This window comes from Rhinolophus sinicus, chromosome 15 (genome assembly GCF_057876585.1).
Source record: "Rhinolophus sinicus isolate RSI-liver-muscle chromosome 15, RSI-T2T, whole genome shotgun sequence".
Classification (NCBI taxonomy): domain Eukaryota; kingdom Metazoa; phylum Chordata; class Mammalia; order Chiroptera; family Rhinolophidae; genus Rhinolophus; species Rhinolophus sinicus.
In genome coordinates, this window is record NC_142515.1 from 73,980,714 (window position 1) to 73,997,010 (window position 16,297).

General features: G+C 38.5%; 1 protein-coding gene across 1 annotated transcript in view; it reads left to right on the forward strand.

The window, feature by feature from the left end:
• ZNF555 (zinc finger protein 555) overlaps nt 1-11,153 on the forward strand; it is a 30,465-nt gene extending 19,312 nt beyond the window's left edge. Inside the window, exons 5-6 of the transcript XR_016018982.1 lie at nt 1,487-2,098; nt 4,445-11,153. The gene's annotated coding sequence lies outside the window, so the exon portion shown is untranslated. The remainder of the gene's footprint in view (nt 1-1,486; nt 2,099-4,444) is intronic.
• Nucleotides 11,154-16,297: the final 5,144 nt, after the last annotated feature.

Genomic DNA, 16,297 nt, shown 5'->3' on the forward strand with positions numbered 1-16,297 from the left:
GGTTAGAGAGAATATGCTTGGTATGACTGCAGTCTTCTTAAATATACTGAGCTAGTTTTATGTTCCAACATATGGTCTATCCTTGAGAATGTTTCATGTATACTAGAAAAGAATATATAATGTTCTGCTGTTCTAGGATGAAGTGCTCTATAAATGTCTGTTACGCCCATTTGGTCTAACGTGTCATTTAGGGCTGATATTTCTTTACTTATTTTCTGTTTGGATGATCTAGCCATAGCTGTCAATGATGTAGTTAGGTCCCCTACTATAACTGTGTTTTTGTCAATTTCTCCCTTTAGTTCTGTTAGTAGTTGCTTTGTATATTTTAGTGCTCCCTGTATTGATAAGTGTTATGTCTTCTTGTTGTATTGTCCCCTTTATCATTATGAAATGTTAATCGTTGTGTCTTGTTACCTACCTTTTTTATTCTGAAGTCTGTTTTGTGTGTTATAAGTATGGATACACCAGATTTTCTCTGGACACCATTTGCTTGGAGAATAGATTTCTACTCTTTCACTTTAAGTCCATATTTGTCCTCGTAGCTGAGATGTGTTTCTTGGAGGCAGCATATAGTTGAGTTTTGTTTTTCGATCCAATCTGCTACTCTGTGCCTTTTTATTGGTGAGTTTAGTCCATTTACATTTAAGGTGATTATTGATATATGAGGATTTTCTATATCCATTTTGTGTTTTGTTTTCTGGTATCTTGGTGTCTCCATTGTTTCTTTGCTTTTTTGTTTGTTATTTTAGTGTGGTAGTATTTTATGATTCTTTTCCGTCTGTTTCTTCTTTTTGTATGTTATATATCTCAGTTATGGATTTTTTTTTGAGTGGTTACCATTAAGTTTATGTAAAAGAAAGTTTCATGTATACAGTAGTCATTTTTCTTCAACATGCTTATCTCCATTCCACTTCACAGATTCAGACCTTTGTTCTCTCCCCTTTTATGTTTTTGTTGTCACAAATTATCCCTACTTATGCTGTGAGTTGACTTCTGAGTTGCAATAGCAAGTTGTCTTTTTCTTCTTTTTTCTTTCTTTTAAATTTTTTTTATTGTTTTCTTTAATCAGACACTAGAGTTCACTTCTAACAGTGGGAGGGTGGAGGTGGGGCAAGCTCTGGGAAGTTGGGGGGTGAGTCGGCCAGGCTCTGTGTCTTTGTTTTCTGTTTTCTGCCTGGCAGTGAGGGCTTAAACCACAGTTCTCACCCAAGGTCTCTGCCCCAAATGCTGTATTCAGCCATATTATATGCTGATCTCTCAGGTATGACTGTGGCCACAGGGAGTGTGTCTGCAGCCTGGATTCTTCCCTCTCTCGAGTCCTGTGGCCCATGGCCCACGTCTCTGCACTTGCCCCTTCCCTCCTCCCCTGTTTACCCGATTTTCTCACCTTCAGGTGATTTGATGTGTGGATCTTTCAGACATGCTTGTGTGTTGCTTAAGTTATCCTTTGTTGAATTATAGCTATTCAATTTGTTGTAACTTCCAGGGGACATTTCAAGAAGCACTCCTCATGCTGCCATTTCTGTGACGTAATCTTGTATGACCTCATCTTAACTGTATCTACAACAACTCTATTTCCGCCACATGGCCCATCTGAGTCTCCAGAGGCACCCTGCCACTGTGCATGTACACTTCTACCAAGGCCTGTACTTTGCATAGTCTCCACCCCAGTGGCAACTATGCATAGACTCCACCTCAGAGTATCTGCAGATGCTCAGCCACCTGTTAAGAAATGCCCAGAGACACCTGGGAGCTCAGCCTTCCTGGAATTATGTAGGTGCATATGGGCCGCTTGAGACTCAGAGAAGCGGCTACCAAGGGAAATGTGCAAGCTCAGCCCCCACCACTCTCGACAGCTGCCTGTCGTACCCTGGGTCCTGCAAGAGCCATCTCTGTGGCCCAGTTCCCAAGGCGGCCATCCTCAGGCCTCCGTGAGGACTTTGGGGTTACTTGGGGATGACGGAGTGGGGACTTTGGGCACATGAGACCAGCTGCAGAGAGAGCTGCTGAGGAGACCGCCAATTGAGAAGGTGGACACCATCGTTGCCCTCAGCTTCCAATTGGCAAGCAAAGTGACAAAGAATTGAAGTAGTGATGAGTAAGTTCCTGGAAGAGTCCTGAAGCTGTGGGTGGGTGGGAGGTGGTGGAAACATCACAACCCCAGCTACATTGTGCCCCTGACACTTCTTGCTTAGATCTGCCTCTTGTGGATCTTAAGGAGAGAGGCTTTTTGAACTATGCAGGTTCAGGAAGTGTGACATCCCCATTCCAGGAGTGGAGATGTAAGTAAAATATACAATGTATATGACATTGGTTAGTCCCAACCAGACAGAGCTGTTGGGGGGCAAGGGAGTTGGGATGTTTCAGAGGGCTTGGTTCTGTGTCTCTGGGAGTTTATTATTGTCTGGAGACCTTATCTTGGTCAGTGAGTCTGAGTTTGTCTGTGTCTGAGTGTGTCCACATGTGTGTCCCAGTGGCAAAGTTTGTGTCACACTACCCCGTGTGTCTGTCTGGGAGAGTTCAGGTGTTTGAGTGGTGATTCCCGTGTCATGGCAGGAGCGTTTGTGGTTGTTCATGTGTCTCACTACAGGGTGGTAGTGTTTCCCCAGTATTTACTGAAAGCCCAGTAAACAGTAAGCCAAGATGGATTTACAAGTGACTTGTATTTAACTTTAGAGGCTAGTAGTTATTGTAATATGAAATTCTAATGAAACATTAAAAAAGGGGAAGCTTCACAATTATTTTTGTAGGTTTTCATGAGCTCCAACATTTCACAGAATGCTCACTCCTACAGTAACAGCATGGTACACACTATCAGTAATCTGGATCTCTGTAATTTCTCACATTTAAATTTCTTTCCAGATATAGAGGGTATCAGAAAAAATGTATACACATTTTAAGAAAGGAAGAAACTATTAAAATTACGCTAATGGTAACCACTTTGAGCACCTCTTGTAATTGCAGAAGTCAAACGTGACTAGTATTCATTCATTTGCTATTGGTATATATTGAGTATTACAATTTTAATAGTTTTTTCCTTTCTTAAAATGTGTATACACCAGTGACGTCATAGGAGTGGTGGCAGTGGGGCGCACTTTTTGAGTTCTCCGGATCTTATCACAAACGGGACATATAACCCATCAAAGGACTCTCTGCTCATCACGCAGAACAGCTAAGAGACTCATGCAAGGATTAGTTGCAGGTGGGCAAATTGGGCGAGCAGGGGAAGAGGGAAGGGAGCGGAGTGGAGACGCAGACCACATCTGTGGCGGTGGGGACGCGTTCCGCATCTGTGGCGGTGGAAACGCAGTCCGCACCTTCGGCTGTGGAGACGCGGGCCGCATCTGCAGTGGTGGAAACACAGCCGGCATCCGTAGCTGCAGAGACGCAGGGGATCCCAGGACGGAACAGAGAACACCAAAGCCAGGAGTTGGGCTCTTTCCCTGCGTCCCACAACTGGTCTCTCCCGCGAGGGGACAGCATATCCAGCATTTGAGGCAATAACCTCAGCTGATACCTCCAGTTGGGCCCTAGGCTGGACAAAGGACACAAACTCCATACCTGGGACCCTCCCCCCTGCTCTTTCAATCCTATCCCCGCCCTTCCAGAAACTTGAGCTGGCCCCTGAACTGAAGAGTAGTGTCAGATTACAGAGGAGCCTTAGTGCTCAGGCTCTGGGAAGACTGGCGGGCAGCTCTGACCTAGGGAACAGGCTGGGAAGAGTGTGATTTTTGCTGGGCTAGGAGAGAAGAGACTCCTCCATCCCCAGCCACCACCTTTTCTGGCCTGTGGAAAGAGTGTGACATGGCTGGGCTGGGAGAGAGAAGACCCCTCCATCCCCAGCCTCCACCCTTTCTGGCCTGCCTAGGGCGGGGCAATTACAACTGCAGAGGCACTCCCAGGGATCAGCAGTAAGCGGCTTTCAGCAGCTCAGAAATCTCCCGCCTGCCACACACATGCGCACACACACACGCACACACACATACACATACACACGGAAGAAGTGTACTAAGACTCAGGAGAACTGGACACAGGGCTGGTGGTGCTACTCTCAGTGCGCATATGTGCAGGCAGGGGCAGAAACTGCACTGACTTTGTAAAACCCCTCAGCCCCACGCATCTAACTCTGCAGTTCCAACGTCACTCTGGGCACCAGGTGACCGGCTCTGCCTGCACAATACGCAGGGGACTCTGGTACAGTAGAGGACAACCTGGAGATTACTTGGTGGGCTTAAGCCAAGACTGGTGCTGCTTTTTGTTTTGTTTTGTTTTGTCTTTATATCTTTGATATCTTTGCCTGTGTTGAGTGGGGGTTGTCGGTTGTTTTTACATGTGAATGTATTTGATTTTCTCTTTGTTGTTGTTGTTGTGATTTGTTTTGGTGATTTGCTTTGTTGGTGTGATTTGCTTGGTGATTGGCTTTGTTCTGAAATTGCCCTACCAGGGCCCAGCTTATGAGGCACAAAGTTCAACATATCCAGAGGCCAACTACAGACCAAACCAGAGTACTACCGGGTTTGACCTACAAGTGACACACCCAGAGGGAATTCTCTACAGGCACAAGAGCCCATAGAGGCCAAACCACATTTAAGCGGTCAACCCTCACGCAGCAGAACACCCTGCGGTGGGCACAGCCACGTCTCACAACTAGTCAGCCTAGGAGTTAACCCCACCTACTCACAAGTGAAACGCAATTAAAGATCTTCTTTAACAGGACAATATACACAACACAAGAGTCACCTTTGGAGTACACGCAGAGGAGAAGAACAAAGTAATGCAAGTCAAATATAAAGGACACATACTACATAAGATAACCCAGCAAGAACTAAGAACTCTAGGGGATCTACCTAATATATCAAAGCAAACACAGAGAGTCAGCCAGAATGGGGAAACAAAGAAACATGTCCCAAATAAAAGAACAGAAGAAACCTCCAGAAATGGAACCAAATGAAACAGAGATAACCAACCTATCAGAGACAGAATTCAGAACACTGATGATAAGAATGTTTAAGGAGCTTAGAGATGACATAAAGAAGGATATAGGAATCATAACGAACAACCAATTAGAACTAAAGAACACAATTACTGAAATAAAGAACTCACTTGAAGGAATTACCAGCAGGTTAGATGAAGCAGAGGATCGAATCAGCGACTTAGAAGACAAGTTAGCAGAGATCACCCAAACAGAACAACAGAAAGAAACAAGAATAAAAAACAATGAAGATGGTTTAAGAGACCTCTGGGATAACATCAAGGGCAACAACATGCGCATCATAGGAATGCCAGAAGGTGAAGAGAGGGAGCAAGAGATTGAGAACATATTTGAAGTAATTATGTCCGAAAACTTCCCTAACCTGATGAAGGAAACCAACATACAAGCCCAGGAAGTGCTGAGAGTTCCAACCAGTATAAACCCAAACAGGTCCACACCAAGACACATTATAGTTAAAATGGCAAAGGTTAAAGACAGAATCCTAAAAGCAGCAAGAGAAAGACAGAGGATTACATACAAGGGAACTCCCATAAGGTTATCAAATGACTTTTCTACAGAAACATTGAAGGCCAGGAGGGAGTGGCAGGAGATACTCAAAGTGATGCAAAACAAAGGCCTACAACCTAGATTGTTTTATCCAGCAAGGCTATCATTTAAAGTTGATGGAGAGATAAAGAGCTTCCCAGAAAAGAATAAGCTAAAGGAATTTATTACTACCAAGCCAGCATTGCAACAAATACTAAAAGGACTTCTGTAAATAAAAGATGAAGACAATCTAACTACAAATTTAAAAAAGGCAGTAAGTATGTACCTATCAATAATCACTTTAAATGTAAACGGATTAAATGTTCCAATCAAGAGACATAGGGTGGCTGAGTGGAAAAGAAAGCAAGTCCCTTGTATATGCTTTATACCAGAGACTCACCTCAGATCAAACGACACACACAGGCTGAAAGTGAAGGGTTGGAGTAAGGTATTTCATGCAAATGGAAATGAGAAAAAAGCTGGAGTTGCAATACTTATTTCTGACAAAATAGACTTTAAAATGAAGAACATATTAAAAGACAAAGATGGGCATATTAAAAGACATATTAAAAGAACATATTAAAAGACAAAAATTATTATTTATAATAATAAAGGGATTGATCCAACAAGAGGACGTAACCCTAGTAGACATCTATGCACCCAACATAGGAGCACCTAAATATATAAAACAGATGTTGACTGACATAAAGACAGAGATTAAGAGTAACACTATCATAGTAGGGGACTTCAACACACTTCTGACAACAAAGGACAGGTCTTCCAGACAAAATCAATATGGGAAAAACAGTCTTAAATGATACATTGGACCACTTGGATTTAATCAATATTTTCAGAGCATTTCACCCCAGTGCTGCAAAATACACGTTCTTCTCAAGCGCACATGGAACATTTTCCAAGATAGACCACATGTTAGCCCACAAAACAAGTCTTGATAAATTTAAGAAAATTGAAATCATACCAATTGTCTTCTCTGACCACAGTGCTATGAAATTAGAAATGAACTACAGGAAAAAAAACTGGAAGACACACAAATTCATGGAGGCTGAATAACTTATTACTAAATAATGAATGGGTCAAGCAGGAGATCAAGGAAGAAATCAAAAGATATCTCGAGACAAACGAAAATGAAAACACGATGGCCGAAAATCTATGGAATGCCGCGAAAGCAGTCCTAAGAGGGAAATTCATAGCATTGCAGGCCTACCTAAAGAAACAAGAAACATCACTAATCAACAGTTTATCTTCACACTTAAGGGATCTGGAAAAAGAACACCAAAATAAGCCCAAAGGGAGTACAAGGAAGGAGATAATAAAGATCAGAGCAGAAATAAATGAAATAGAAACCAGAAAAACAATACAAAAGATCAATGAATCCAAGAGTTGGTTCTTAGAGAAGATAAACAAAATTGACAAACCTTTAGCCAGACTCATTAAAAAAAGAGAGAGGTCCCAAATTAATAAAATCAGAAATGAAAGAGGAGAAGTGACAATAGACACCACAGAAATACAAAAAATTTTAAGAAATTACTGTGAGCAACTATATGCCAACAAACTTGACAATCTGGAAGAAATGGACAATTTTCTAGAGGCGTACAACCCTCCAAGGCTAACTCAAGAAGAAACAGAAAACCTGAATAGACTGATTACCACCAGGGAAATTGAATCAGTAACCAACAATCTCCCAACAAACAAAAGCCCTGGACCAGATGGCTTTACAGGTTAATTTTACAAAACGTTCAAAAATGAATTATCACCTATTCTCCTCAAGCTCTTCCAAAAAATCCAGAAGGAGGGAAGACTCCCAAACACTTTTTACGAGGCCACTATCACCCTGACCCCAAAATCAGACAGAGACACCACAAAAAAGAAAACTACAGGCCGATATCGCTAATGAACGTAGATGCAAAAATCCTCAACAAAATATTAGCGAACAGAATTCAGCAATACATTAAAAAGATCATACACCATGATCAAGTGGGATTCATCCCTGGTATGCAAGGGTGGTTCAGCATCCGCAAATCAATTAATGTGATACACCACATTAACAAAATGAAAAATAAAAATCACGTGATCATATCAATAGATGCAGAAAAAGCATTTTATAAAGTCCAGCAGCCATTTATAATAAAAACCCTTAAGAAAGTGGGACTAGAGGGATCATATCTCAACATAATAAAGGCCATATATGATAAACCCACAGCTAACATCATACTCAATGGGGAAAAGCTAAAACCATTCTGCTTAAGATCAGGAACAAGGCAAAGTTGCCCACTTTCTCCACTTCTATTCAACATAGTGGTGGAAGTTCTAGCCACTGCAATCAGACAAGAAAAAGAAATAAAAGGCATCCAAATCGGTAAGGAGGAAGTAAAATTGTCATTGTATGCAGATGATATGATACTATATATAGAGAACCCCAAAGACTCCACCAAGAAACTATTAGAGCTGATAGCTGAATTTAGTAAAGTAGCAGGATACAAAATTAATATTCAGAAATCAGTTGTATTTGTATATACCAATAATAAAACATCAGAAGGAGAAATTTAAAAAGCAATCCATTTACAATTGCTCCAAAGACTAAAATACCTGGGAATAAATTTAACCAAAGAAGTAAAAGATCCGTACTCAGAAAATTATAAGACACTGAAGAAAGAAATGAAAGAAGATACAAATAGATGGAAACACATACCATGTTCATGGATAGGAAGAATTAATATAGTTAAAAGTTCCATACTGCCTAAGGCAATATACATATTCAACGCAATTCCTATCAAACTACCAATGACTTTTTTCACAGAAATAGAACATATAATCCTAAAATTTATATGGTTTCATAAAAGACCACGGATAGCCTCAGCAATCTTGAGAAATAAGAACAAAGTGGGAGGTATAACGATACCTGACATCAAATTATACTACAAGGCTAAAGTAATCAAAACAGCATGGTACTGGCATAAAAACAGACACATAGATCAATGGAACAGAATAGAGAGTCCAGAAATAAATCCATGCCTATATGGCTATTTAATCTACGACAATGGAAGCAAGAATGTACGGTGGGGTAAAGACAGTCTAATGAATAAATGGTGCTGGGAAACCTGGACAGACACATGCAAAAAAAAAAAAATGAATCTGGACCACCTCCTTACACCATATATAAAAATAAATTCAAAATGGCTTAAAGACTGAAATGTAAGATCTGAAACCATAAAATTCCTAGAAGAAAATATAGGAAGAAACTTCACAGACATTACCCGGAGTAAGATTTTTACTGATATGTCCCCTCGTGTGAGGGAAGTAAGGGAAAAAATAAACATGTGGGATTACATCAAACTAAAACGTTTTTTTCACAGCAAAGGAAACCATCAATAAAACAAAAGGATCCTACTGAATGGGAAAAGATATTTGCCAATGACATATCTGATAAGGGGTTAATATCACAAATTTATAAAAAACTCACTCAACTCCAAAAATACAAACAACCCAATTAAAAAATGGGCAGAAGACATGACGAGACATTTTTCTAAAAATGACATACAGATGGCAAACAGACATATGAAGAAATGCTCAACCTCACTAACCATCAGAGAAATGCAAATAAAAACCACAATGAGATACCACCTCACCCCAGTCAAAATGGCTATCAGCAATAAATCAACAAACAAGTGCTGACATGGATGTGGAGAAAAGGGAATGCTTGTGCACTGTTGGTGGGATTGCAGATTGGTGCAGCCACTATGGAAAACAGTATGGAGGTATCTCAAAAATCTGAAAATGGAACTACCTTATGATCCAGCAATTCCACTCCTAGGTATCTATCCGGAGAAATCCAAAACTCCAATTCAAAAATCTTTATGCACTCCTATGTTTATTGCAGCACTATACACAATAGCCAACACATGGAAACAACCAAAATGCCCATTAGTAGATGACTGGATTAAGAAACTGTGGTACATTTATACAATGGAGTATTATGCAGCCATAAAGAAGAAAGAAATCTTACCATTTGCAACAACATGGATGGACCTAGAGAACATTATGTTAAGTGAAATAAGTCAGACAGAGAAAGACAAATACCATATGATCTCACTTATATGTGGAATCTAAAGAAAATAAGTGAATGAACTAATCAGAAACAGTTTTGGAGACAGAGGAAAAACTGAGGGTTGCTAGATGGGTGGGGTGGTAGGGATAAGGGGGAAGGTGAGGGGATTAGAAAACAGTCGGTAACCACAAGATGGCCACGGGGTTTTGAAAATTAATTAGGGAACGTAATCAATAATGTTGTAAAGATTTTGTAGGGTATCCGATGGACACGTGTCCCATTTGGGAGACCACCTCAGGGGTGATGTAGATGCCTGATCACTGCACTGTACACCTGAACAAGCTGAACAATAATGAATGCCAACTATAATTTTATATATATATATGTATATATACATATGTATATACTTACAAGAAGTGGAGTACAGCATTAGGAATAGAGACAGTGGAAATGTAATGGCTCTGTGCGATGTCAGAGGGATAGTGGATGGGGGGAGGGGGTTCACACAGTGTGAGGGATATAAATGATAAACATCTAAGTATTACTTTGTCTTGTGCACCTGAAACTAATAAAAATATATTTAAAAATGTGTATACATTTTTTTGGCACCCTCTGTATATTTGTTTACTAGTTTTCTAACACCAACACTGGTTCCAGCAGATAAACTCTTGAATGATAACTGTCATATGATTTAATATTTTAGATTGTGATAATTGTTAAAGTAAAAGAATGGATGACATCAAAATGGCTCTCCACGCCCCACAACTAGATTGAAAACAGTGACTTGACATGGAGCTGATGGGTCCTGGAAAAACACACTGTTCCCCAATTAAAAAAAAAAAAAGGCTCTCCAAAGTGTATATAATGTGATGTGGTTGACACAATACCATCTTGTTAGTTGGTTTTTCTGTATAACATTAAAGAGAAACTGTTATGTGGTAAGAGTATTAACACAATTTACATTTCAGTTTGAATTTATTCAATTTTTGAAAAATTATTTTAATGTTTATTTCAATAGTTTCCAAATATTTAAATTTACATTACCTCATTTGCATAAAGTAAAGAAATGCAAACACCCACTAACCCTCTGCATGAAGAGTTACATGAAAAAGAGGGCATGTATTTCCAGATTGTGAGGGAAACCAATGAAGTTGGTAGCTTAAATTTATCCTTTGTCAATCTTATAAATTCTCTTCTTTCTCTGACCTATCAGAGCTGTAGAAGAGCACAGAGCACAGATAATTTCTACTTAATAAATGGCGTATTTTGTCTGACATTAAGTTGTTAATTGTTAAATTTATTCTAATTGTGTAAATAACTATTAGTCAGATTTTCTTATTACATGGTGCAATAAGCATTTATTTTTATGCTCACTGGTCTGGTGGTTGGCTTGGGTAGGTTATTACAAGTTGTGGGTCTTCAAATCCATTCTGGGGCTGAAACTGAATAAATAGTACCTTGCAGAAGGTTCCTCATGATGTATCACTTTAGGTATAGAAAACACATTTCAGGGTCTTTCCCACAATATTTGGTCACATAGCACTGACTTAAGCAAGTCACATGGCTCATAATTAAGGGGGAGAATTACAGTCTTGCTACCATGAGATAATTGCTATATTGTTTCACAGGTGATTCAAAATTTTGAGTCAATAATGCAATCTTCCACACCATCTGAATACCCTTTTAGGAAAGACTGCATTATACAGCATACGAGTAATTATAGAGAATGGACTTAAAAATCCATAAGTAGTTCTCCATTGTTTATGTTTAATATTTTATTTTGGGAAAATTCAAACTTTGTATAAATAGAATGATTTAAGAAAATCTCATATACCCATTACCTGCCTTCAACAATTTTCTACCAGCTGTCTTCTCTACAACACCCAGTTCCCTCTAAACAATTTTGAAGCAGTTCTCAGTAAACCATTTCATCTTTGAATATTTTGGAATATATCTATTTGCTTAACATAACCATAACCAATGCTATCATTACACTTAACAATTATCCCTTAACATATCCAAATATATAGGTTTCCAATTTCCCTAAAGGTCTACATAATTTTAAAATCTTTGCTGTTGGGTTGTACGTATTAGGATCCATAATATCGATACATTTCAATTTATTTTCTCTTTTATATCTAATTAATCTATAGTTAATGTATTTTTCTTTGTAATGCAGAATATATTAAATCACATAGAAATGTTCATAGATTTTCTAATTGACTCTTCATGCTCTTATTTAACATCTTTCTGTTCCCTATTATTTACAGGTATTAGGTTAGTGCAAAAGTAATTGTGGTTTAAAAAGGTTAAAAATAATTGCAAAAACCGCAATTACTTTTGCACCAACCTAATAATTGCAAATTAGATCTAGAAGTGTGACCATATCCAGGTCTGATATTTTGATGAGAATAATTCAGCAGTTGTTTGTATATTCCAGCAGGAGGCATAAAGAATCTGGAGGTGTTATATGCATGAGACAAAGACAGCCTCTGTATATTGGCTCTGTGTGGTTCTCTTCTTCACCATAAACCATGGGTTTAAAAGCCCACTGGCGCCAAACTCAGATTTTTGTCCGTCTAGTTGTTTTAAACATAGCCCAAGTGAGCAGGTTTATAGCTATTTAGAGCCTGCTTGGTTTCCATACCCTGTGAAACTGCCCAGCAGCTGCTAGCCATAAATAAAATAATCCCTGTAGCTATAAAAGATGCAGGCTGCTGCTGTCCTTTGGAGCTCTCTGATCCAAAGACTTCCCTCTGGGCTGCAGAGGAACCTCCCCTACACACCTAAGTCCCTATCTGATTCCCCGCTCCCCCGGAAGTGCCCTGCACTACCACCTCCTTTTGGGTAGTGTGGGCCTCTTGCCTTTGCTTCTGGACGGTCTCATGTAGCTACGGTCTCATGCTACGAGGGACTTCCCCAGTATGCCAACCTGTCAAAGGGTTGCCTGAATAAAGCTCAGGTGTGCTACTGCCAACTGTGCTCATGTCTTTTGCCTGCGTCAGGCCCAAAATCTCAAAAAGGAGGTGGAATATCCTTTTGTGTAAGTCAGCCTTGATGACCATTATCTGAAGAATTTATAATGCTTGTGAAGAGTTACATGAAAAAGAGGGCATGTATTTCCAGATTGTGAGGCAAACCAATGAAGTTGGTGGCTTAAATTTATTCACAGATTTGGAGGCTAGAGACTTGAAGTCTGTGACAGCAAGGCCACGCTCCCTCTGAGACTCTGGGTAGAACGCTTCCTTGCCATTTCCTGCCTCTGGTGGGGTCCTCAGTCCTTGGCATGCCTTGTCTTGGTGCTGCATCACTCCCATCTCCGCTTCTGTCATGGACTTCTCCTTGTGTGTCTTTGTTGTTACTTGAAACGATCCTCTCTTTATAAGGACACAATTCCTATTGGATTAGGACCCACTCCAATGGCAGATTACATCTGTCAAGATCCTATTTCCAAATATGTGATCCTATGTCCACTTTTTGGAGTGTTTGTCATTATTATTTTGCCAAAGTCCATGCATTCTGAACATAATATTGTATCAGATATACGATTTGAGAATAGTTCGTTGGGCTCTGTGGCTTGTCTTTTATATTCTTAATGTTGTCTTTGGGGAAGTAGTTTTTAATTTAGATGAATTCCAAGCTTTTGGTGTCATCTCCTATAAATCTTGTCTGATAAGGTCTCTAAGAAATTTTTCCCTTTGTTTCATCCAGAAGTTTCATTGTTTTTGCCTTACATTTAAGTCTATTATAAATTTTGAGTTAATTTCTGTGAATAGTGTGAGGCAACAGAATAAAAGTTTTTTTGCTTTGTTTTGTTTTTACATATGGCTGTCTGATTGATCAGCACCATTTGTTGGAAAGACTATGCTTTCTTTATTGAATTACTTTGACACTAATTTTGTAAAAAACATCAGTTGACTGTAAATAGGTGCATTTATTTCCAAACCTGATTTATGTGGTTTACAAGGGAATAGAAAAATACAACTGATTTTTGACTTTTGATCTTGTATCCCAAAACTTTGCTGAAGTTGTTTATGAGTTCTAATTATTTTAGTATACAAGATTTTCCACCTACTAGATCCTGCCACCTCAAAATAGACACAGTTTTAATCCTTCCTTTCTAATCTGGATGCCTTTTATTTCCTTCCCTGTCTTTCCTGGCTAGAACTTCCATTACAAGAAGTGGCAAGAGCAGGCATACTTCTTTCTGATGTTAGACGGATAATCAGTCTTTCAGCATTAGGTATGATGTTAGGTTTGGGACTTTTCTTTATTAGGTTGAATAAGTTCCCTTCGTAGGTCGTTTCGTTTTTTAATCAAGGGTTATTAGATTTTATCCAATGTGCTTTTCCATGACCATTGATAAGATCATGTAGTGTTTTTTTTTCCTTATTCTGTTGATCTGGTGTATTACATTAATTATTTTTCAATGTTAAACCAATCTTGCATTCTGGGGGTAAATCCCACTTGGTAATGTGTAGAATCCTTTTTAGATGTTGTTGGATTTAGTTTGCCAGAATTTTTGTTGAAGATTTTGTCAAACTAAGCATTGTAAGTTCTAGTCAGTATTACCAGATGCATACAAGTTTAGGCATTTTTCTTCCAGGTAAATTTTATTTTTATATACATTGAGTTTTTGTCATTAAGATAACTTCTTAGTCATTAATAATACTAAAAGTTAATGGTTTGGGTAGCCTATAGAGAAAGACCACCAGTATCACACCTGTAGATGTTGGGTGGATTGAGTTCTAGCAACACACCATTAATGATTGTGGGTTAAAGCATGTTCAAAAATACACGATTTGTGCTTGTGTTAGTTGATTTGGGTTGTGTTCAAGAAAATTGAGATTTTCTCTCTACTGGATGCTATCAGGAATTGAATGTAATTGTATGAGTGGGAATCTTAATAGCTTTTATCTAGAAGGCAAGTAGAATGGAATGGTGATCATACTAATTATTAAAGCAGCAGTCAGTCGGATTAGCAAGAAGAGGGGAAGTTGTTGGACTTTGTTTTCTTAGATTTCTTTAGAGTGCTCTTATTTTTATCTTGATTAATCCTGGTCACCAGGTAGCATTATCTCATGAAGGTGTTGTGTGAAGTTATTTCTTTTCCATAACAGAACACTAAGCCTAGCAATGAGTGTCAGGCAAACTCTAGTTTGTCTGGGGCTGCTTATGTAGATACTGAAATATGCATCAAACACTGTTTTTAGTGTTTTCCTAATTTTATACATATAAATTCAGTCAATCTTTAAACTCTATAAGGTAGGGTATTTATTATATCCTTTTGTGAGTTACCTGAGGGATATAAGTTTATATAAATTGTCAGAGATCACAAAGATAGCAAGGGAAAAATATAGAGTCAGATTTCAAATCAAGCCCTTACTGTTCAGAGAGCAAATTATTTAATTGATGCTAATTTTGAGCATCCAGAGATGCCATGCACTTTAGGTTCAAAACTTAATTATGGTCAAATGTAAACCAATGCACTCCATGTTGTATTGTGTTGAATAAAGAGACATAAAACATACAGGTCATTGCAGTCGTGCTCGTTTTTGTGGGGGTAAAAGTAATTGTTAACAAATGGTAAAACAGGCTTATAAGATGGGAATAAGGGGTTTGGAGGAAAGTAAACAATTACAAGGGAGATAATCGAGAATGCAGGTAGTCTAGTGTATATTTGTTTTCTGTGGAGTCTAGGGAACTTCAGTGAAGCTATCATCATTAATAATTTGTTTATATTATCATCATCTAATATGTTTTTAATAAGCAGCTTCAGGAACTGCTCAAGGGTATTTGTAAATAGTGGGGAGTGACAGTCCTGCATTCATGGAGTTAATAAATAAATAAAATAAGTAATAACAGTATAGGCATGGTTAAGCTTAATGTTTGTAATGTTTAATATTTTAGGGCATGTGACATGTTTCCATGAATTTGGACATGGGTGTCAAAACAGATCCTTCTCAATGATTTAGATTATAGGCTGTGGGTGTTTAATGTTCTTGTGAAAAAATGGTCAACTGTTTTATGTATTTGACATATTTTTGCTTCTGCTACAGACTTATTGACAATTTGTATGCCAGAAAACCACAGGTTTGCACCTAATTTTATGAAGCATTATGGTCATCTGCACAGTTCTACCCCATCATGGTCTTTTCTTATGAGTATAGTGAGTCAATGCAAGCCAAATGTAATCTTCTATTAGAAGCAAGGTGAGTTATAGTGGAGGGGCACTTTTCTAAGGAATAACTGAGATGAGCTGCAGACAGAGGGTACCATTTTGAGTAGCATTCCAATTTAGGAAAAAAAGGTATATTTGACATTCTTAAACAGGGAAAATTATAATACGTTTTATAGGAGGAAAAGGTGGAAGCTTTTTGTTTTAATTGACAAAGTCTAAAAAATGCCATTTTACTTTGTACAGGTATCATTTCCATATACACAGATTTCCAGCACATCTTAGGGAAAAGAAAAAATGTAATAGCATCTTGCTTAATTAAGGAATAAACAAAGTCTAATCTTTGTCCATTTGCCCCATGTTAACTTATTTATTCACAATGGTGTAGAAATTAATGTCATTTGATATTCATTAGCACATTATTTGATCCCCCCCCCCCCCGCCATCTCTTTCATCATACAAATGAAGAAAGTTAAGCAAAGGGGGCAGAGTCTTTTCTAAGCTCATGTGGCTCACAATAATAATAATGGACTTT